Source organism: Mauremys mutica, chromosome 1, assembly GCF_020497125.1.
Source record: "Mauremys mutica isolate MM-2020 ecotype Southern chromosome 1, ASM2049712v1, whole genome shotgun sequence".
Taxonomy (NCBI): Eukaryota; Metazoa; Chordata; order Testudines; family Geoemydidae; genus Mauremys; species Mauremys mutica.
The window spans coordinates 203,624,329-203,646,428 of NC_059072.1; the positions used below are offsets into that span (position 1 = coordinate 203,624,329).

The 22,100-nt window shown below is 42.1% G+C and overlaps 1 protein-coding gene across 3 annotated transcripts in view; it reads right to left on the reverse strand.

Moving 5' to 3' along the window:
* ERG (ETS transcription factor ERG) overlaps positions 1-22,100 on the reverse strand; it is a 210,830-nt gene that overhangs the window by 112,298 nt on the left and 76,432 nt on the right. The window contains exon 1 of one of the 3 annotated variants that reach the window (XM_045002484.1): positions 12,031-12,304. The exons of the other annotated variants lie outside the window; for them this stretch is intronic. The gene's annotated coding sequence lies outside the window, so the exon portion shown is untranslated. Of the gene's footprint in view, positions 1-12,030; positions 12,305-22,100 lie in introns of those variants that run through there. 3 annotated transcript variants of the gene reach the window in all.

Genomic DNA, 22,100 nt, shown 5'->3' on the forward strand with positions numbered 1-22,100 from the left:
TCCATAAGCTAGAAATAGGAGGATGGTGGGGGTATTTTCTTGTGTGTGTAATTGTCGGGTATACATTTCCGACTTATGCAAAATTCGAGTTACGCAAGATGTTTCAGAACGGAACGCTTGCATATGTCGGGGAAAGTCTGTATTGTAAGCTCTTTGGGGCAGGGATTGTCTTTTTTTCTATGTTTGTATAGTGCCTAACACAATGGGGTCCTGGTCCATACCTGAGGCTACTAGCCACTACAATAGAAATAATAAATTATAAAAGTGTGTGTATTATGCAGCACTGAACACATTATCAGAACTTAATAATAAATAATAATAATAATAATCTTATGCTCAACATCTCCTAAAGAATTCATCATCTTTGATTAGCTTCATTAAACAATGAGCTAATCAGTTCCCACATTTCTAGAAATATTTCTTATAAAGTTTTATTTTGTTTATAAATGTAACTATATAGGAATATGAGGTCAACCTTTAAATACTTCCACATCGATACAACTTAAAACAATGAAACCCCCACAATACTTCAATGCCCAACCTTCAGTCACCATTTGAAGATCATTACTATTGGCCCCTAGAATGAAACTGACATGTAATTATTAGGGCTCAAAAAAATTAATTGCAATTAAAAAATTAATCGTGATTAATCACACTGTTGAACATTAGAATACCAACTGAAATTTATTAAATATTTTGTTTTTCTACTTTTTCAAATATATCTATTTCAATTGCAACATAGAATACAAAGCTTACAGTGCTCACTTTATATTATTTTTATTACAAATATTTGCGCTATAAAAATCATAACAGAAAAAGTATTTTTCTATTCACCTCATACAAGTACTGTAGTACAATCTTTTTATCATGAAAGTACAACTTACAAATGTAGGGTTTTTGTTACATAACTTCACTCAAAAACAAAAACAATGTAAAACTTTAGAGCCTACAAGTCCACTCAGTCCTACTCACTATGAGAAATACGTTTGTTTCCATTTACGAGAGATCATGCTGCCTACATCTTCATTACAATGTCACCTGAAAGTGAGAACAGGCATTTGCATGGCACTGTTGTAGCTGGTGTCACAAAATATTTACATGCCAGATGCGCTAAAGATTCATAGGCCTCTTCATGCTTTGGCCATTGTTCCAGAGGACATGCTTCCATGCTGATGATGCTTGCTAAAAAAATAATACGTTAATTAAATTTGTGACTGAACTCCTTAGGCGATAATTGTATGTCTATTGCTCTGTTTTACCTACATTCTGCCATACATTTCATGTTATAGCAGTCTTGGATGATGACCCAGCACATGTTGTTTGTTTTAAGAACACTTTCACTGCAAATTTGACAAAATGTAAAGAAGATACCAATGTAAAATTTCTAAAGATAGCTACAGTACTCAACCCAAGATTTAAGAATCTGAAGTGCCTTCCAAAATCTGAGAGGAACGAGGTGTGGAGCATGCTTTCAGAAGTCTTAAAATAGCATCACTGATGCAGAAACTACAGAACCCGAGCCACCAAAAAAGAAAATCAACCTTCTGCTGGTGGCATCTGACTCATGATGATGAAAATGAACATGCGTCAGTCTACACTCCTTTGGATGATTATCAGCATGGACGCATGTCCCCTAGAATGGTGGTTGAAGCATGAAGGGACATATGAATCTTTAGTGCACCTGGCATGTAAATATCTTGTGACACTAGCTATAACAGTGCCATGCACATGCCTGTTCTCACTTTCAGGTGACATTGTAAACAAAAAGAAGGCAGCATTATCTTCTGCAAATGTAAATAAACTTGTCTGTCTGAGCAAATGGCTGAACAAGAAGTAGGACTGATTGGACTTGTAGGCGCTAAAGTTTTACATTGTTTTTTTTTTTAATGCAGGGGTTTTTGTACATAATTCTACATTTGTAAGTTTAATTTTCATGATAAAGAAATTGCACTACAGTACTTGTATTAGGTCAATTGAAAAATACTATTTATTTTGTTTTTTACAGTGCAAAAATTTGTAATAAAAAATAAAGTGAGCACTGTACACTTTGTATTCTGTGTTGTAATTTAAATCAATATATTTGAAAATGTAGAAAACATCCAAAATATTTAAATAAATGGTATTCTATTATTGTTTAACAGCATGATTAATCATGTGATTAATTGCAATTAATTCTTTTAACTGCACGATTAATCGTGATTAATTTTTTTAATCGCTTGACAGCCCTAGTAATTATTGATTCTATCATCACTTTGCAGTCCCTACACATACTAAACAGAGAGTTTCTTGTGTTCATTTCGGTGAGGTGTTTCAGAAAACAATCCTATGAGAACTTTGCCTGTGGACAGAGGTCTCTATATCAGCCTGGTGTGTAATGGGTTTACACCTACACATATGTGACACAGATCCTTAACATCAATGTTCAAGTAGATTTTTTTCTTTTTTGCAAACTATTTGCCTGTCATAAATGAAATAATGTCTTAAGTTCTACCACATGCAGAGTGAGATAGATAGAGGAAATTCTACCGCCAGCCAAGTAAGTCACACTTTTGGCTCTAGAACAATTTTCCTGGGTCTATAAAGCCAAAAACTCAAATACTAGCAGTCCTACTGCTATAGGCAGGAATTCCAAGATTGAACTGTTATTAAAATAAAGTCATTTTAGCTCACTCAAAACACACACACACACACACACAAACTAGATTGTAACGCTTACACTAACTGTAAAGCATACAATAGTGAGAATACATACTATATGAACATAAGTCAAGAGAGGAACAGAGTGACACATTCATCAAGATCACTAGCAATATACAATAAAGCATCTGAAAGCATGAACTTACTCTCCAGTTTCTCGCGTGGGGGAGGCAGTGCTTATATATACCTATCCTATTCAACACAACTCCCCTCACTGTGTGATGGTCCTCATTCTTGAAGTCTCTCACAATAAAAGCCTTCAGAAGAGGACAACTAGATCCAGCGGAAAGTTCCTGGATTATAGGAACCCAGAGACTACAAATATGTATTGGAGAGCTTTCTGTCATGTCATATATTTTACTAGATCATAAGACTTCGCATACTTTTTAGAATAAAAACATCATTGCTGAAAGGGAACTGTTGATTCATTTCCTCAGAATACAATTTTCCTTAGCATAGAGCACAAAGTTTGTAGCATCTATGCAGACCAGATCAAATTGTTCAGTCCTTAACTCAGGCAAATATCCCATTTATTTTAATGGGAGTTTTGATGAAGTGAGAAGTGAGTTAGAACTGCAGAACTGACCCAGTATTTGCAGATATTTGAATGGATCACAAACAAAAACAAAATAGCCCTCTGGCAAACCAACAATCCAACACTATCTTGGATGCCTAAAATATGAAATCACAAATTTCTTTCATATCTTAAAACAGAGACATAGCCAAAAACTATCAAAGTGACTATCATGGCAGTTTTTGAAATCTATTCATAGAATGTATACAATCTTTAGTGCATTTATCCTCACAACACCCAGGCAAGTTGGGGAGCATTGATATCCACATTTTACAGACGGGACTGAGGCACAGAGAGACTACGGGCTGTCTACGTTACCCGCAGGATTGATGGACAGCAATTGATCCAATGGGGGTCAATGCGATAAATTGACCGCCGAGCACTCTCCTGTCGACTCCGGTACTCCACTGGAGCAAGAGGCGCAGGTGGAGTCGATGGGGGAGCGTCAGCTGTCGACTCATCGCAGTGAAGACACCGCGGTGACTACATTGACTTCAGCTATGTTATTTACATAGCTGAACTTGCATAACTTAGATCAATCCCCCCCAGTGGAGACCAGGCCTAAGTGACTTGCCCAAGGACACACAGGAAGCCAATGACAGAGCAACAAACTGAATCCATGTCTCCCAACTCCCACGCTAGTGCCCTAGCCACTGGACCATCCATCCAGTCTTCTCATTATCAAACATCTTTTACTTAAAATCAACATAAAGAGGTCACCCTGGTTATGCCCCCTTCCTAGCCTCTGCAGTCTACTTTCTGGGCTGGGGTGCCCTTCCATGTGTCCACTTGGTGAAAGCAAGAATATGTCTGTTTTGTTTTCTGTCATCCTAAAACGAACCAATGTGGACTCTGAATGTGGCCTTTTTTTTTTTTTTGCAACGTGCTATAAAAGTGGAAAGCATTATTAAGGACAGACAGTGGCAGAGGTGAGAATAGGAGTCAGGACGTTCTGAGCTGTGTGCTCATTCCTAGATGTTGGAGCCCTTTTCTTCTGGCAGCTGCTGCATAATTCATAAGTGTGAATTTGAATGGAAGTGGCTTTTGAAGTTCTTGAAAACCTTTATAGAGTGAAAAAAATACTTAGGGACAGCTCATCAGCTGGTGTACATCAGTGTAACACCACAGAAGTCAATGATGCTAAATGCCAGTTTACACCAGTTGAGAATCTGGCCCTTAATGGGAAACGTCATCAAAAATGTTGAAATCTGTGTAATTGTTCCAATTTAGCAGAAGTTTTGCAGTTTAAATTATTGTTGAACACTTGCCATGTTAGACCCCAGAACTGGCTCCATTTCAGTGATGAGTGAAGTGATTCCTATAAAAATAGTTTGTAAAGCAATCTGGGATTCCTTCAGGATAAAAACTACACTATAAATGTAAGTTATTCACCATATATTGCAAATAGCGAAGAATGCCTCCTTGTCCGCAAAAATTTCACATCTGTAGGAGGCATATGAATACTAGTTAGCAATGATACCATCAATGTAAATAATGAAGTTGTGAATTTGAATCCCTTTAAGAGAAACTTGGTTCTTTCTTTTTTTCAAAGAACTGATTCACATGTATTTACTTAACAGGCTCAGCCAAGCACTGACAGAGCACTAAAGCAGAATATTCCATGCTCTTAAAAATACAGGATGGTTATATATGCTTTCTAAAATTGCTTGTAAACCTATAAGTACTAGTGAAATGAAAATTACTATACAAAATAGAGTTCTGTATCTTTTTAAAGTATCATGTCCCATGAGACCAAAAGCTACATTTTTCACATTCCCCAGGAATCATGAAAACACAGCTGCCATCTTGAATTTTGTAAACCTAAAGAGCTAATTCCTGTGGCTTGGAAAGCATCACTGTGTATTAGAACCACAGATTTTATTGTTCAAAACACATTTTAAAGCTGTAAAACTTGCCATTGTGATTACTCAGATGGACCTAATCCAAGATAGTAGCTGTAAATATATTTGGTGGGATTTTTCACCATCTATTTTATTGTTATGGCTGAGGGTAGCAAGTGTCTATTCCTTTTCAATATAGAAGCCCCTTAAAGAGTGAATATCTCTCTCCACTAGAGAAGCAGTCAGCCTATATGTATACAAGTCATTTAGTGTCAAGTTCAGGAAAGAAGTATTTGCAAAGAACAAAGAGAGACTGAGCTAGAGAGGGCTTCATAACTAAAGACCTTACCTAAGGGACATCATGAACAGATAGAACTAATCAGAGATAAGGTTTCTCACTGTAGAAAGTGAAAATCTTTACTCTAAATCAAGAAACAGGTGCATCTTAGAAGAATGGTGACACTGAGTGGGCAGTTATAGCAGGGCCGCCCAGAGGATTCCGGGGGCCCGGGGTCTTCGGCGGCGGGGGGCCCTTCCGTTCCGGGACCCGCCGCCGAAGTGCCCCGAAGACCCGCGGTGGGAGCCCCCGCCGCCGAATTACCGCCGAAGCGGGACCCGCCGCTGAAGTGCAGCCTGGTCTTCGGCGGTAATTCGGCGGAGGGGGGGCCCCGCCGCGGGTCTTCGGGGCACTTCGGCGGCGGGTCCCGGAACGGAAGGGGCCCCCCGGCGCCGAAGACCGGGCTGCGCTTCGGCGGCGGGTCCCGCTTCCCCCCGGCCCCAGCCTCTTACTCCCGGCTCCCTCCTCACCCGGAGTCTCAGCGCCTCGCCGGAACAGCCGCAGCGTGTGGCCGGCGGGTCCTGAGCTCCGTCCCGCTCAGAGCCGCGTGGTGAGGGGGCGGGGCTGGGAGCTCCACGCCGAGCGGAGGCAGCTGAGCTCAGCCCGGAGCTCCCAGCCCCGCCCCCTCACCACGCGGTTCTGAGCGGGGCGGGGCTCAGGGGCCCCGGCGGAGACTCGGCGCTTGATGCGCTGAGGCTCCAGGAGAGGGGCGGAGGCGGGAGCCTCCGCTGTTCTCTTGGGGGCCCCTGCGGAGCCCGGGGCCCGGGGCAAATTGCCCCCTTTGCCCCCCCCTCTGGGCGGCCCTGAGTTATAGCCATATTCAAACCAAATTGAATAACATGGATGATCTGATTCAAATCACTTAGGTTGAACAGAGGTAATTGAAAGCAGAATTTGGGATGGTCTGCATAAACTAATAGTAATGGAGACTGAAAGAAAAGTGTGGTATCGGTATTATGTAGGTTTCTTAAGAAAAGATATGATATTGGAGCACAGGTTAGCTTGGGAGACTAGAAATGGGACACATAGCCTTCCACAAAGTTATTTTAAATCCAGCTCAGTTCAGTATTGATCAAAAGTTGTTACCAGCAGATGGCTGGCTATTCAGTGGTTTATACAACATGTAGGTGACAGTCTTGGATCAGTTCCCAATGAACAAGTATCTACATCTCAGAAACCGCCACTGTAATTATGCCCACTTTTGGCAAACATAGTATAGATAAAGAGACAGAATTACCCTTTCACCCCTGCCAATGTTTGTTTCAGGTCAGGAGTGAAGCATACTGGCAGAGCAAGTAGAGTTGGCCTGAAAAATGGAAATCCCTTTCTGTAAAACAATTTCACATTGGGGGGAGGGGGAGAGAGAGAATTGTCCCAACCCAGGACAAAATGTCAAAATGCAATTTTTTAAATTTTTTATTTTCTTTTTAATTTTTTTTTGTAGGGAGAGTTTTGAAGAAAAAAATCTATTTGGGAGAACAGAAGCAGAATTTTTCAGTTTCCCCACTGCCCACTAGAAATTGACAAGAGCCTTCCAGCTTAGATGCCAGGGAGGCGGAGAACTGGCATGTTCAGCCTTCTCACCTCCCCCCAGCTCTGCAGCAGGAGATGCTGAGTGCCCAGGCTCTCCGCCTCTCTGGACCCAGGGCTAGGTAGAAGGCTGAGAGTCAGAGAGTTAAGGAGTCAAAGCACTCAGCCTTGGCAGCCCTCAGGGAAAGCTTGCCAGTTTCGCCAGGCAGAAGATGAAATTGACAAGAACCTTCCAGGCAGGCAGCTGGGGAGCCATGATTTCAATGCTCCCAAAGGAAAATCAAAATTTTTCTGAAAAACTGAAATTTTAAAAATTTTAAGTTTCAGTTTTACAAAAAGGGCATATTTATTAGGAAATCATTCAGATGAACAAATTTTGACCTGTGCCAACAGCAATTTCAGGAAGCTTGCACTGCCACGGACTGCTCTGTATTTGTTCTGTGGATAAATAGAGAACTTTAGTCTCCAGTATTGTCAGTCTAGTGTCTTTCCTGAGCACTGAATTCAGACACAAATAAAGACATGCTATCCAAGTGGAAACTTCATACTGAAGAAAAAAAAATCCTGTGGGAGCCACAAGTAAACCTCAAAGCTCATTTTAAAAGACGTTCTATAAGATCACATAAGAACCTGGCCAAACAGGTTACAATAATAATAATAATAATAATAAAAACTAAAAGAAAAATTGAGGTTATAAGTTAAGTTGATTATGGATGCAATTTAGACTTGGGTTACTAATATGTCACTGAACAGCAACTATTCAGTGCTTTTGTTTTATATCCCACTTCTCTATTCCTGAACCCATAGAAGTAAAATAGGTCATTTTTACAGGGCTAGGAGACAGCAAATGCAATCAGCTGGGAACATACTGTAAAAATACCTCAAATGATTCACTGATAATCAGAATTCTCCTCTGCATCAAATTGAGTCCAACATATCTTCATATTTAAAAAACAACACTATACAAGTATGATTCTCTGTATCAGTAGCTGGTTCCATACCCATCCCACTCAACAAACCCATTAACAACCAGATAAACACAACAGGCAATGATAGTGGCATCAACAGCAAGTATGGCATTATTATTATGATTATTTATAAGGTGCAACTGCAGTGTGTGGGTGAGTGACTGAGTGCACTGGTCCAGGTAGATCCACAGGCACCCCTCTATTTTGCTTCCCTGGAGCTCCGGTCAGAAATGTAACATTGCATATAGCTGCATTACATTTTGAAGCTTCCCTTTTCTGCACCCTACACACACTACAGCTGGACTCTCCATTTAAGTGGCAGCATGGTTCCACAGGAGCCCTTAAGAATGTCTCCTATTGAGAAGAATATGCACTCATGGGGGGAGGTTAAAGTTCTGTCATGAATTAAAAGCTGGTTTAACAAAGAGTAGGAGGCCAACTTTAAATATGGAAGGAGGTGGTGTGCCCAAAGATCTGTATCGGAATCCATGTTTAATATATTTCTTGAAATCCCAATAACGTGTATGCATGGCTCAAATTGTTTTATGCAATGTGGGTTACTTTGCATTTAACTACCTTCAATTTCATCTGTCCCCATGCTGCCCTATCACCTGACTTTGTGAAGATTTGGCCTTTGGAATTTCTTCACAGTTCATTTAATTTTGACTAACCTGAATAACTTTGCGTCATCTGCACATTTTTGCTACCTCACTGCTCACTTACTTTTCCAGATAATTAGTAAATATATTCAACAATACCAGTCTTAGGGCTGGTCTACACTGGCAATGCTAAAGCACTGCCCACCTTCACAAGAGGCGCGGCTCCCAGCACTGGTGCACTGTTTACACTGGCACTTTACAGTGCTGAAACTTGCTGCGCTTGGGCGGGGGGGGGAAGGTGGGGGCGGTTCCCACCCCTGGATGAGAAAGTTACAGCACTCTGTTGCTGCTCTCTAGTCCTCTGGATCAGTGGTTCTCAAACTATTGTACTGGTGACCCCTTTCACACAGCAAGCCTCTGAGTGCGCCCCCCCACTTCTAAATTAAAAACACTTGTTTATATATTTAACACCATTATAAATGCTGGTGGCAAAACAGGGTTTGGAGTGGAGGCTGACTGCTTGCAACCCCCCATGTAATAACCTCACAACCCCCTGAGGGGTCCTGACTCCCAGTTTGAGAACCCCTGCTCTGGATGAGTAACTGAGTCTACTGAGTGATTGACATGTGTGTGTATATACCAGGTCTTGGTGACTTATTGCTATTTAATTTATCAATTTGTTCCAAAGCTCCTCTGTTGATAGTAGCAGCTCAAGCAAAACAATATAAAGGGAGCCTCTAGAATATGTACCTAAACCCATCTACATGAATTCATTTTACCTTTAAAACACACACAGAGAGAGCGAGCGCCATTCCAACAGCCCAAACTGCAAACTGTATGATTTATGGATATCTGCCACATGAAACCAAAAGGGAATTCAAATGACTCAAAGCCATTTCATTTCCCTGGTTCAACATATGATACCACGTCAAACCTCTTTGGTAATTATCACAATTTATACAAGATTTTTTTTTCAGACTGTGAAGTATCAGAGGGGTAGCCGTGTTTGCTGCTTTTACAGATCCAGACTAAGAATCCTGTGGCACCTTATAGACTAACAGACGTTTTAGAGCATGAGCTTTCGTGGGTGACGAAGTGGGTATTCACCCACAAAAGCTCATGCTCTAAAACGTCTGTTAGTCTATAAGGTGCCACAGGACTCTTTGCTGTTTTTTCGGACTGTAAGCGTAGGTGTACTTTGTTCAATTATAGTGGCTCGGATTCTGCTGTCACCTGTTTGTGTGTGTAATCCCAGTTGTCTGCAGTGGGAGGGCAGGGATAAAGTGGATCAAATTCTACGGCCTGTGTTATACAGAAGAGCAGGACTAGACGATCACCAGGACTGCGGATTTGTCACGGCATTTTTTAATCAAAAACCACAGAGCAGTCATGGTAAGTTTAGTAAAGTCAAGGGTTTTGTGATTTTTTATTTAAAAATGCTGAGACAAATAAAAGTCAACTATACATTGTTAAGTATCAGAGGGGTAGCCGTGTTGGTCTTGATCTGTAAAAAGCGACTATGAGTTCTGTGGCTAACAGAAGTATTGGAGCATAAGTTTTCGTGGGTGAATACCCACTTCGTCAGACACATGCGTCTGACCAAGTGGGTATTCACCCATGAAAGTTTATGGACACAAAGACAAGTCACAGACAAAGAGAAAAATCACAGTATCCGTATCATTTTTCCCACTGTGACAAACCTGCAGACCTAATGATCACAAATGGTTTTCTTTAGCCTTAAAATCTATGAAATAACTGTGATGATTTTCAGAATTAACCTTTATTTTGTATCTCCTGGTTTAAATAAAGATAACAGCAGCCAGCATGCAACCAAAGTTTCAAGTCCAAATACATGTGTGGCTAGCCTCCTTAAAGCACTTCTTGCCTTCCCACCCCCCACTCCATTTTATTAGCACTTGCAATGGAATCAATGTGGAAAAAGCAGTGCAGGATGGACAATTCATATGTGTGCCATGCTTTGCACACAATAAACCTGCTGCTGTGCTGCTGCTCCTGGAATTTTTAAAGGAATGACAGTATTGAAGTTATATATCTTCCGCCAGAAGCAGGCAAAATCTTCACTAATTCTAGACACCTGCAAAATTTGTAAAACGGAGGGGTCGGGGTAGCGGTGAATGTATGTGATGGAAGCTACTATTCATATACAAACAGGAAGAGCCAGTTCGACATAACTCAAACTAGAAAAAGGCATTCAAAAAAGGCATTGGAATAACAAAAGGGCATCAATGGACAGATGGGGGCACAAGCAATAGGCACAGGAGACTACATTGCTGGGAATAAACAATGTGAAATTTTCAACAAGACTCCAAAGCCACAAGAAACTTGGGCTTAATTGCAAATATGTTCTCCTTATCAATGAAGAGGGGTCAAGTTTTAGGTACTAGGAAGGGGAATTATGGTTTGATACTAAATCTAAGCAAAATTCAGTGACTTAACCACTGAACCAGGCAAAACTGTGGTTTTGGCTGAGTACCCTTTTGGATGGTTTTGATAAGCACTAGAGTGGTACAAATGTAAAATTAGATAATTCTTGAGAATCCCTCCTGAGAATGCAACAGCCTCAGACAGATGATTGGAGTTTGTTAGCAAGCTTGACAGCGTCATAGTAATTTTCCAAAATTAAAGAGACCTTTCAGATACTTCTCAACCCAGTTTTCCCAGTGATGGAATAGGATTAGCACCTGGATGAAGAGCAGCTGGTGAAACCAAATCCAGGTCTGAGAGATATGATGGGCAGAGGAAAATATCTAAACATAAGAACGGCCATACTAGGTCAAACCAATGGTCCATCTAGCCTAGTATCCTTTCCTCTGACAATGGCCAGTGCCAGTTGCTTTAGAGGGAATGAACAGAGCAGAGAGATTTTGAGTGATCCCATGTCATCCAGTCCCAGCTTGTGGCAGTCTGAAGTTTAGGGACACCCCAAAGCATGGAGTTGAATCCCTGCCCATCTTGGCTAATAGCCACTGACAAACCTGATTTCCGTGAACTTATCTAGTTCTGTTTTGAACCCAGTTATACTTTTGGCCTTCACAACATCCCCTGGCAATGAGTTCCACAGGTTGGCTGTGCATTGTGAAGAAGTACCTCTTTTTGTTTGCTTTAAACCTGTTGCCTATTGATTTCATTGGGCAATTCTAGGTTCATGTGTTATGTAAAATGGTAAATAACACTTTCCTATTCACTTTCTCCACACCACTCATGATTTTATGTAGACCTCTATCATATCCCCCCTTAGCGGTCTCTTTTCTAAGCTGAACAGTCCATCTTTTTAATGTCTCCTCATACAGAAGCTGTTCCATACCCCTAATAATTTTTGTTGCCCTCTTCTGTATCTTTTCCAATTCCAATATATCTTTTTTGAGATGGGGAGACCGGATGGCCCCAAGTACTTGTGGTCCAGCTTCATGGATGTACAGGTGGACCACAGGTTTTGGGTGGACAGCCAAACCTTATCCCCTACCTTGAGGTTGGGGATTGGCTGACAGTATCGGTTGGCATGGCACTTCTATGCTGTCTTCACCTCTTCAACAAGGGCTGGAAAAAAGCAGGAGCAGGAAATGCAAGCAGGCTGAAGTAGAGACTGGAACAAGGGCAAGCACAGCTGAGCTGTGGGCATGCAATACATTGATCAGCCACTGATCGTGGCCACTCTGTCAGTTCCAAGGCAGTGTAGCTGGACTAATTGATTGCCTAGTAGTGAAGCCAGTCAGGGAGCAGGCCTGCAGCTGGCCCTAACTGGTCTGGTCCCCGACAGCATCCTACTTACTTTTACAGGTCATATGTTTCTATGACAACTCTCAGAATGCTCAGCAAAATATCTACATCTGGAATTTTGGTTCTCATTGAAATCACAAGACTTCTCATAACTCCTGTTAAACCGACAACCTAACTGAAAAAATGATACATGGACAATCTATGTCATTTTTCTTTGCTTATTGCAGCCATAGTTCTTTCTGTGTATTTTCTGATTGCCTTTCCACAGTAAATTGTAACCAACATTGATATAAAGTAGCTCTGGTTCCCACTGTCTGAAATTTTACCAAAATATGCTCTATGCAAGTTTTCCTGTACCTGGGGGGTCTCACTTTCTCTAATAACAGGAAGTACAGCAGCCTCTGCTTATCAAGGACTGGTGAATGTGAGGATAGTAACATTTGAGTGTCAGAATCAATTTATGTAAATATTGCATTCCTGGGGCCTCATAGAAGATTTACAGTCAAGATGAGCAACCACACAATTTATCTCATTAAAGTAATGTTGATTCACAGATGCTCTCCCTTTCTTTTGTGATTATCATTTCAAGCCAATAGTGCATGATTTTTGCTATTACTGAACCTTCTGAAGTCAGGATCCTACAAAAGGATCTGTCCCTCACCCCATGAGTCCCACTGAAATCAATGAGGCTTTGCATCCCAGTGCCCATGTGGAGCTCACTGTGGAAGCAGGGCCACAGAGACCAAGCATAACAGAGAGAAAGCCAAGACTTGTCTTCTTGTAGCGAGGGGGCATGGTCTCCCCCTCTCCCACGATTGATGGGGAGAGAACCATGACCACCCCCTGATGGGCAGAACTGGGACACTCGTGGCTGCTGGAAGCAGAGGGACAGGACAGGAACTGGAACTATAAAAGGCAGGCCCTCCAGCTCAGTTGGGGCAAGGAGCAGGACCCCCCATTCCACCCCCCCCCCATCCCTGCTGCTGGAGCCCAGACCTGACAGAGGCTGCTATATTGCCAGAGACCTGGAGGAGCTTCTGGAGCTGCCAGACACTAGGGACACTGAGGAGCTGTTGGGGCTGCCACTAGCCGTATACCCCAGCAAGCGAACGACAATCCTGGAATCCAGGTACCCCCAGACTGGGGAGCATAGGAAGGAGCCCAGGGAAGCCAAACAGGGTTTGCTTGTGTTACTGACTGTAAGCCAGCCAGTGCATTGTGGCCGGATTTCCCCGCTGACCCAGTGGTGGACCACTCCGCCACTATTAGGGCCCTGGGCTGGGACGCAGTGGAGTGGGCAGGCCTATGTCCTCCTACCACCCCACTATCAGGGGTGGTAGCCTCCCCACCTTTAGGCCAGGAGGACTGCATTGGTCTGACACCCGCCTAAGCTAGGATGCCAGATCGTTTCGCTGACTCTCCCATCAGAGAGCTAATCTCCCCTAGACTGCTGGGTTGTTTGGCCTACCCGTAGGCCAGAACCATTACCTGACTGCTGTCCTCCCCAACTGAGGGCCTTGGACAGATAGACTCACTACTGCTCTGCCTGACAGCAGGCCAGATCCCTTTAGCTGATTACGGCCCCATCATGATTGAAGATGCTGGGCCTAGAGATGTGCCACAACCCTCCCTGACTGCAGGCCAGACCCATTAACTGTGTGCTGCCCTGCTCTGGCAGAGTGTCGGGGCTACCAGACCCAATTGCTGCCTGGCCTGGACTGAAGGCCAGCACCAATTAAGTGTTGGCTAATTTCCCCCCTGAACAGAGTGGCTCTTGGAGCATTACAGTGAGGGGGCGTGGTCTCCCCCCTTGATTGATGGGGAAAGAATCACGACCGCTCTACACTTCTATAATAATTATTTGTGTGTATGCAACACATATTATACTTAGTAACTCAAAGCTCTTGCTTTCAAATTACAAATGCCATCAGTAATTTAGTTTTCAATCTAATGGGGGGAAGGGAAGTAAAATGTATTTATTTATTTATGTAAGCTTAAATTATGTTGATTTATTTTGATTGTCACTTCAAATATATTTCTGGATTAATAACTGACATATCTGAATGAAAACAGAGGTCATGTTGGGTTAGGAATTGGTGGAGGGAGACCGGAAGAGATCCCAATCAGTTTTGAACATGTACTTTGTCAACTCTGGACCCAATTGGCAAAATAACACAAGTTATTCTTCAGTTTATTAGAGCTGATCTGAAACATTTTAATAAAAGTGTATGTCATTGTTTATCCTGAGGCATGCCAGTGTTAAAGCTGATAGGTAAGTTTAAGCTAAAGCTTAAGGAAAATGAATTTGTACTTGGAAGATGCACAGAAAGATACACAAATAATAACAACAATAAGCACTATGTCTAGAATTAGTAATAAAATTAAAAACCCCAGAGCATTCTTCAAAATTACACTATTGTATTGTTAAAAGTCTGGTAACCTTAATTTCATCACTGAAATTTGATTTCTTTTTAAGGATTTTTCCTGCACAGTCATTGCCATAGGATCCATCCCAACATCTGGATAACAGAATCCATGCTGACAGACTAATGCACATGTGGAAGAGTGTGCCTGCTACTTTGCTCCTCAGAACAGACATACTGTCTCTGTCTCCGTCTCTGACTGTCTGTGTCCCCTCTTTATTAAAAAAAAATAAGACTGCACATGTCTCTGGTGTGAATGTGACCAGCCTGCAATATTGCATTCTCTCTACACAGAATGTCTGGTTTAGGTGATACCAAGTGATCCCTACCCTAGATTTGGACGTTTGCTGGATTATTAGCTGGCACATCTGGCTCTCTCCCTAGGAGGGTGAGTTCTGCACAGCCGCAGGAATTTCTTTCATACACCATTTTTATTAGCTTTTCAAAAGAATAGGGATTACCACTGGAAAGGAAGACATCAAGGGCATTTGCTGGGATATAGGTCCCCTACCTGTTTACCTCATAAAAAGAAATCTGTCTTTCTTTCTTAAGAATTAATATTTTTCACTTTTTATACCAGCCCTTATTGTTTCCTCATATTTGACAGGTCCATTTAATTGAGAAATGGCTCATGATCTGTGATCTTATGACAGCTGTAAGTAAAATGTGTTTTCAGAAAACCCTGAAGACAAATGAATCTAGAGATTGGGGCAATCTTAAAGTACTCATCTCAGATACTGTTCTTCCCATGTAAAACAGGCGTTCACAGACTTCAAATTCACAGACTTCACAAGACAAAAAATGGGGCAGATTCAGTGGAAAGAGAGGAATGAAATAGTAGCTCAAGAAAGCACATTTGTTTACTCAGAATTAGTCTACACAGGATAGTTACACTGGTATAAGATAAAATGTTAAAGCGCTTTAGTTATATTGGTGTAACTCCCCGTATGGATGCTCTTATGCAGGTACAAGATGACTTTTTTCAATGATCTTAGTTTATGTCATTTTGGAAGTGGCTTAAAATAAGCTGAAAATAGCCACTTATATACCGGAATAAGAGTATTCACATGGGGGACTTATACCAATGTAACTATAGCACTTTAACTATACCTGTATAATTATACTAGAATAACTGGAAACATCTCCTGTGTAGCCTGAAGGAACCTTGAACTCTGTGTTCCTAAATGAAATTTTCCTCTGATCAAGTGGTTTTCAACCTATGGTCCGTACCACCTTAGGGGTCTGCAGAATATGATTTCCAACGGGATCCGCAGCTCTATTTGAAAATTTGTAGGGGTACACAAATGAAAAAAGGTTAAAAAATTGTGCCCTGATCTAACAGCTATCTTGTTCCATTGTTTCCTTGTATTCACTCCCCAGTAGTCTGTTGTCTCTTGTCTCAAACTTAGATTCAGGGCCGGCTCCAGCTTTTTTGCCGCCCCAAGAGGCGAAGGGGGGGAAAAAAAAAAGATAAAGCCACGATCGGCGGCACTTCAGCGGCAGCTCTACCGCGCCGCTTCATTCTTCGGCAGCAATTCAGCGGCTGGTCCTTCCCTCCGAGAGGGACTGAAGGACCCGCCGCCAAATTGCCGCCGAAGATCCGGATGTGCCGGCCTTTCCATTGGCCGCCCCAAGCACCTGCTTCCTGCGCTGGTGCCTGGAGCCGGCCCTGCTTAGATTGTAAACTCCTTGGGGCATGGAGTGTCTTTTTTCATTCCGTCTTTGTAAAGCACCTAACACAGTTGGGTCCTGGTCCATGCCTGGTGTCCCTACAAGCTTCAGTTATACAAATAAATAATGAATAATAATAATATAGCAAATCACTCTTCATTATTTACCATTTCCCAATTTTAGTGTCATCTGAAAACTTTATCAGTGATGACTAAGTTTTCTTCCATAAAATCATGGAATAACAAAATAATATAAATCATGTGTGTCTCTAAGATGCATGTGGAAAATGCAAAGACCGTTAACAGAAAACAGTTTTGAAATCTGCACACACAAAGATTGCACGCTTATCCAGCCAGGGGAAAGAAACAGACCATGTGATTTATCTGACCAGTGACAATCAAACAACACAACTAGAGCTGAGCGAATACTTTGTTTTGAACCAAAACTAAATGTTTTGATTTTTTTTCTCAATGAAACAAAAACAACAACAACAAATAATTCTGGTTTAAAAAAACATTTCCAATCATTTCATTTCCACATTTCTGAAATTTTTATTTTCGGTTTGTTTGGGTGATTTTTGATTGGCACTATTAGCTAAATATAACCTAAATCTATGAAAGTTTCTGTGCCCCGAGATAATGCATTTTTCAGATGCTTGCAATGAACTGTTCAAAATTAATCCAGAGTAAAAACCAAAATAAAAAAAAATCACTAAATAAATCTGAATGAACAAATTCAAGAATGCTACACTCAGCTCATAGATGTTCTGGGAACAGAAAAAGCAGCTAAATTCACCAGCTATTATGAGCTCTTTAGATTTATACAAAAGAAAACAGGGGCACCTTTGTAAAGCTCTAGGTGCCCAGTCATAAGTTGTAAAAACAAATAAAATTAAACAGCTAGCAGCAATCCACTCTGCATTATTCTGTCAGCTCTAGTCTTGATGAAAACATGCTTCATGTATTCTATGCATGTTAATGGAAATCCATATAGTTTTGTGTTGCTTGACTATAGACTTGCATTATTACCTACTCAATGCCATCCACTAGTTCTGCAAACAGATGCACCAGCACTGAGACCCATTGAGGTGGATATTTTTCCCCTTCTTCTGCTTTTATTTAAAAAGAAGACATGGTGGAAGGTTCTTTAAAATGTTTTTAGGGGATACCTGCAGGCAACTTAGTAGGAGGGCTTGCTTCTGTATCAACTGGCAACCTTTGTATAACTCCATCATATAATTAATGTTAAAACATGAGGCAGGACAACCAGTCAAATGGATAAATATGACCGTATATCAATTTTAGTTCATTACAATTTTTATGCAAAGTAAAATGGGACACCCTTGCCATAAGCTACAAAAACAAATACAATCATACAGCCAACAGAACACAAAACTCCTCTCCCTATCCGCTGCAGATCTAACCCTCATCAAAGCCCAATCTCCACAACAGCCCATGCAGTAGACTAGAGGTTCCTTGCAGTGTGCCTTGAAGACCAGCAGACAAGGGCTATTTCAGATCAGAAGGAAGATTATAGCAGAGCTGAAGGCCCTTCACAGGGAATGCTCCACCACTGGACCCCCCCCCACACACACACACCTTCTGAATTAAGGAGAACTCCCCTCTCCTGATTGTAACTGGGCAATTGGCATATTGAGACAGGTGGTCTCTCAAAAAGAAAGGTCTCAGGCCATCAGGAGACACAGCATCAGATTTCCGTCTCAGTTCAGGGCTTGCACTTATTTTGAAAGACTGTTTATAAATGCATCCTTCTTAGAGAGAAATCTAGTGAGAACTATGTACAGCCAAGCTCTCCTACTCCATGTGTTTAAGCTTTTCCCAATTAGAGGACTCTGGTCAAGTGACGAATTCTTATTCATTCTGGTTCCACTTCTGTACTTGCATGAGATCTTAAGCATTTTGACCTATACGGCTATATATTTAAAATTAAGGCACTGATTAAATGCCATTGGTAAAATTATCCCTATTTTCTCTTTGATTTAAGTTATTAGCAATTTAAAAATCAATCAATCTTGGAGTTAAATGTTTAATTATATAATTGCTTTTGTTGTGTGCATTTGTTACTTTGTATCTTATTATCATGTAATAAGTTAAAGTATATTTTCTTCTGTCTGAGTTAATGATGTCTGTTGAGAAGTATCATGTTCTGCTAGTGGATTGGCTAGAATGCTGCGAGAATACAGTTAAGGGAGAGAATTTTAAAAGTGTAACTGGTTTTCTGATGCTGTAAATGCAAATCAGGCTGTTTCCTGCCAAAAGTTCACTTCTCTGTTTAGTTTTTCTAATGAAATGAATTTAATTGCTCTGTACTTGAAGCCTGATATAATCTTTCCCTTGACTTTGACTGATTTTGGATCAGTCCCTTAAAGTATGTCTGCACAGAAGCCGGGAGGCGCACACACACACATAGCTGGGGCTAAAGAGAGCAATGTGGCTGCATTTCATTGTATGCCAGCTGCCCGAGTACATACCCAGAGAGTTGGGTGGGATTGCGCTGGGGAGGCTAGTCCAAGCTGCTGCATGAGCTGCTGCAGCCACATTGCTATTTTCAGTGCAGTAGTCTGAGCAAAGCTAGCGTATTTATCTACCCATGCTGGAAATTACACCTCTCAGCTGCTGTGTAGACATAAGCAGTCTTATTGACTTCAGTGTGCAGCCATGTGCCTGAGCAAAGAGTATTTGTGTGAGCAAGGGTTTAGAGGATCAAGCCCCATGGTAAAAGAGTTATGTGAGATATGGGAATGGTCACCTTCAGGGACCAAATAGTCTTTCCTATCCCTAAATCTTCCCTGTTGATGAGGAGCAGTAAGACATGTATGCATGCAGATGTAGTATATTTGTTTTAATCAGGAGTCAATAAACACAACTCACAACATATTCTTTATAAACAGGATCCCTAGTATTAAAAGTTTTATACTGTTAAAACACAGCGATAGCTCTGCTGGATATAGGAATTCTGAAGTTATGTAGAATTCTTAGAGGGTATTATTCGCATCTGTTACATTTACCAGATTTTTGGTTCCTGGAAAACTTACACTCAGGATAAGGGTATGGTGAAACAAAAACTGTGATGGTTCATCATGGAATAACCTTAATGAACCATATTTTTTTCATTTAGTAATAGCATTTCACTTAAAATAATATTTTACTGAATTTGAAATAGCAGATTTCAATGTCTCGCGAAACCTTACTGTTATGAGAGCAAGTGCTAATGACTGCCATTAAATCGGTCTTTAATCCAAAGACAATCACACACCTTGTTAAAGTTAAAGCATGTGCCAAGCACTCTTTCAGACTCAATGAGAAAAAGAATTGAGCCTCTTTTATGTAGTAAAGACAGCTGGAAACAATGGAGGGACTGCCCAAGGCACATGGAAGGTCAGAGCTAAACTGGATGGGCTGAGGGGGTTGCTAGGTTGCAGATACAGGGACTAAGGTTTAGATTCACTGTAGACACCTATGTCCAACTTTTAGATGCCACAGATATTCTCAAAAACACCGCTGAGCTTCTGCTAACCCTGTAGATGCCTAAATTTCTGCCAGTAGCCATGTGCAAACCTGAATAAGTCCTGAAGCCAGCCCACAGCTATTAAGCTGCTTGGAACCGTAATGCAGTGGCATTTCAGCCTAGACATTCCTCTGCCTATGTTGCCCACAAATCCTGATCCAGCCTTAATTGTTTGATTTGCTAACTTTTGATTGCTTGACTTTGTGACCTTAATTTTTTTTAATCATTTTTTGTGTGTGTAATTTCTTACATTTTTAGAAAAGCAAATTTAAAAAAAACAACAGAATTTCTATCATGTGGAACCATACTGACATCCACATGGGTCATCAGCAGGGCTGGAACCTTTAGATTCACAGCAAAACCCCTGCCATGTGAGCTAACACTGTAACTGAAAACAGTAGCAGGTTGTCATCCTCTGTGTGGCCGCGCATTAGAAGAGGATGAGACACATAGTTTGTCAGGAATGATGAGACTCAGGAATCTGAGGTTGCATTCCAGGTTCTGGAAGGAAGTGTTCTCTAGTGGACGCAGTCCCCTCTGCCTCTGTTCACCTCACTCCTGACCCCTTCTGCTTCCAGGGAGCAGGGCCGCCCAGAAGATTCCGGGGGCCCGGGGTCTTCGGCGGCGGGGGGGCCGCCGCTTCGGCGGTAAGTTGGTGGCGGGGGGTCCTTCCGTTCCGGGACCCGCCACCAAAGTGCCCCAAAGACCCACGGCGGGAACCCCCCGCCGCCGAATTACCGCCGAAGCGGGACCCGCCGCCGAAGTACAGCCCCCGCCGCGGGTCTTCGGGGCACCTCGGCGGCGGGTCCCGGAACGGAAGGACCCCCTCCCCCGCCGCCGAATTACCGCCGAAGACCCGGCTGCACTCCACCGGCGGGTCCCGCTTCGGCGGTAATTTGGCGGCGGGGGGGTCCTTCTATCCCGGAGAGGAAGGACCCCCTGCCAGCGAAGACCGGGAGCGAAGAAGCTCTGGGGGCCCGGGCCCCGCGAGAGTTTTCCGGGGCCCCCGGAGCGAGTGAAGGACCCTGCTCCATGGGCCCCAAAAAACTCTCGTGGGGGCCCCTGCTGGGCCCGGGGCCAAATTGCCCCTCTTGCCCCCCCCTCTGGGCGGCCCTGCCAGGAATCCTACATCATTAACGCAGCAGCTTTCCTCCCACTCCCCTGCAGCCTCTCTCTGTCCCAGTCTTCTCTCTTCTTCCCCCACCATGGTTCATTCTCTCCACAGCTTAGCCATCCCAGTCAGACTCCATCCTCTTTGGTTTCAAAACCATAGTCTTCTACAATATGAGCTGAAGGAGAACCTCCATCAGTTGTAATAACATTTGAAAGTATCTGATTCCATCCAACACAGGACAGTGGAAAACATACATGCTAGCCAGTGCATTAAAAATGCATTAAGTACTTTGCAGTATGCTCCTTCCTGCTTATGAAAGAGATAATTGTTGTTTAAAAGTGGCTGTATTTAAGGAAGTAGCCATGCTATTTGTCCCCAGAACAATAGAGATTAAAGTCTCTAGACCATCTCCTATCAAAATAACATGCTTCCCTTTGAACATGTCATTAGCACTCTTTTCCATCTGGCTGTTGGCAAAGATCTTGAATTTGCTCAGAAATGCTGAAAGTTCATCAATTACAGCACACAGAAGCCATTATCTCTCTTTTCTTTTACTAATATGATGTTTTCTTGGGGATGGGAGGGGGTGGCTGGTGAGAAAGAAAGAAAGAAAGAAAGAAAGAAAGAAAGAAAGAAAGAAAGAAAGAAAGAAAGAAAGAAAGAAAGAAAGAAAGAAAGAAAGAAAGAAAGAAAAAGAGTTTGACTGCTGTAATCTCTATGGCAATAATTATGTCTCAGTCCTGAATGCAAAATGATGTAAAGCGTAACCGCATCTTTGAGAGTAAGGAGGAACCAGTATCCAGATACATGTAAGAATGCCAAAATAACCATTGTAACTCACCTTTGTTGACAGGTGAGTTACATGTAAGTAACTAACATGTAAGATACCTCCATCAGAGGCATTAGGAGGTACAGTGGAGGGATAACGTACCAGACTTTACCACCAGCAGATTGGGGAGTCACATGAATGAACCAAATTATGGAGCTCTGTCCACCCACATTCACTGCTAAACCTAGTCCTCGCCAATATCTCTTCCTTTCATGAGCACTCAAAATAAACCATCAATATCATTCAGAACA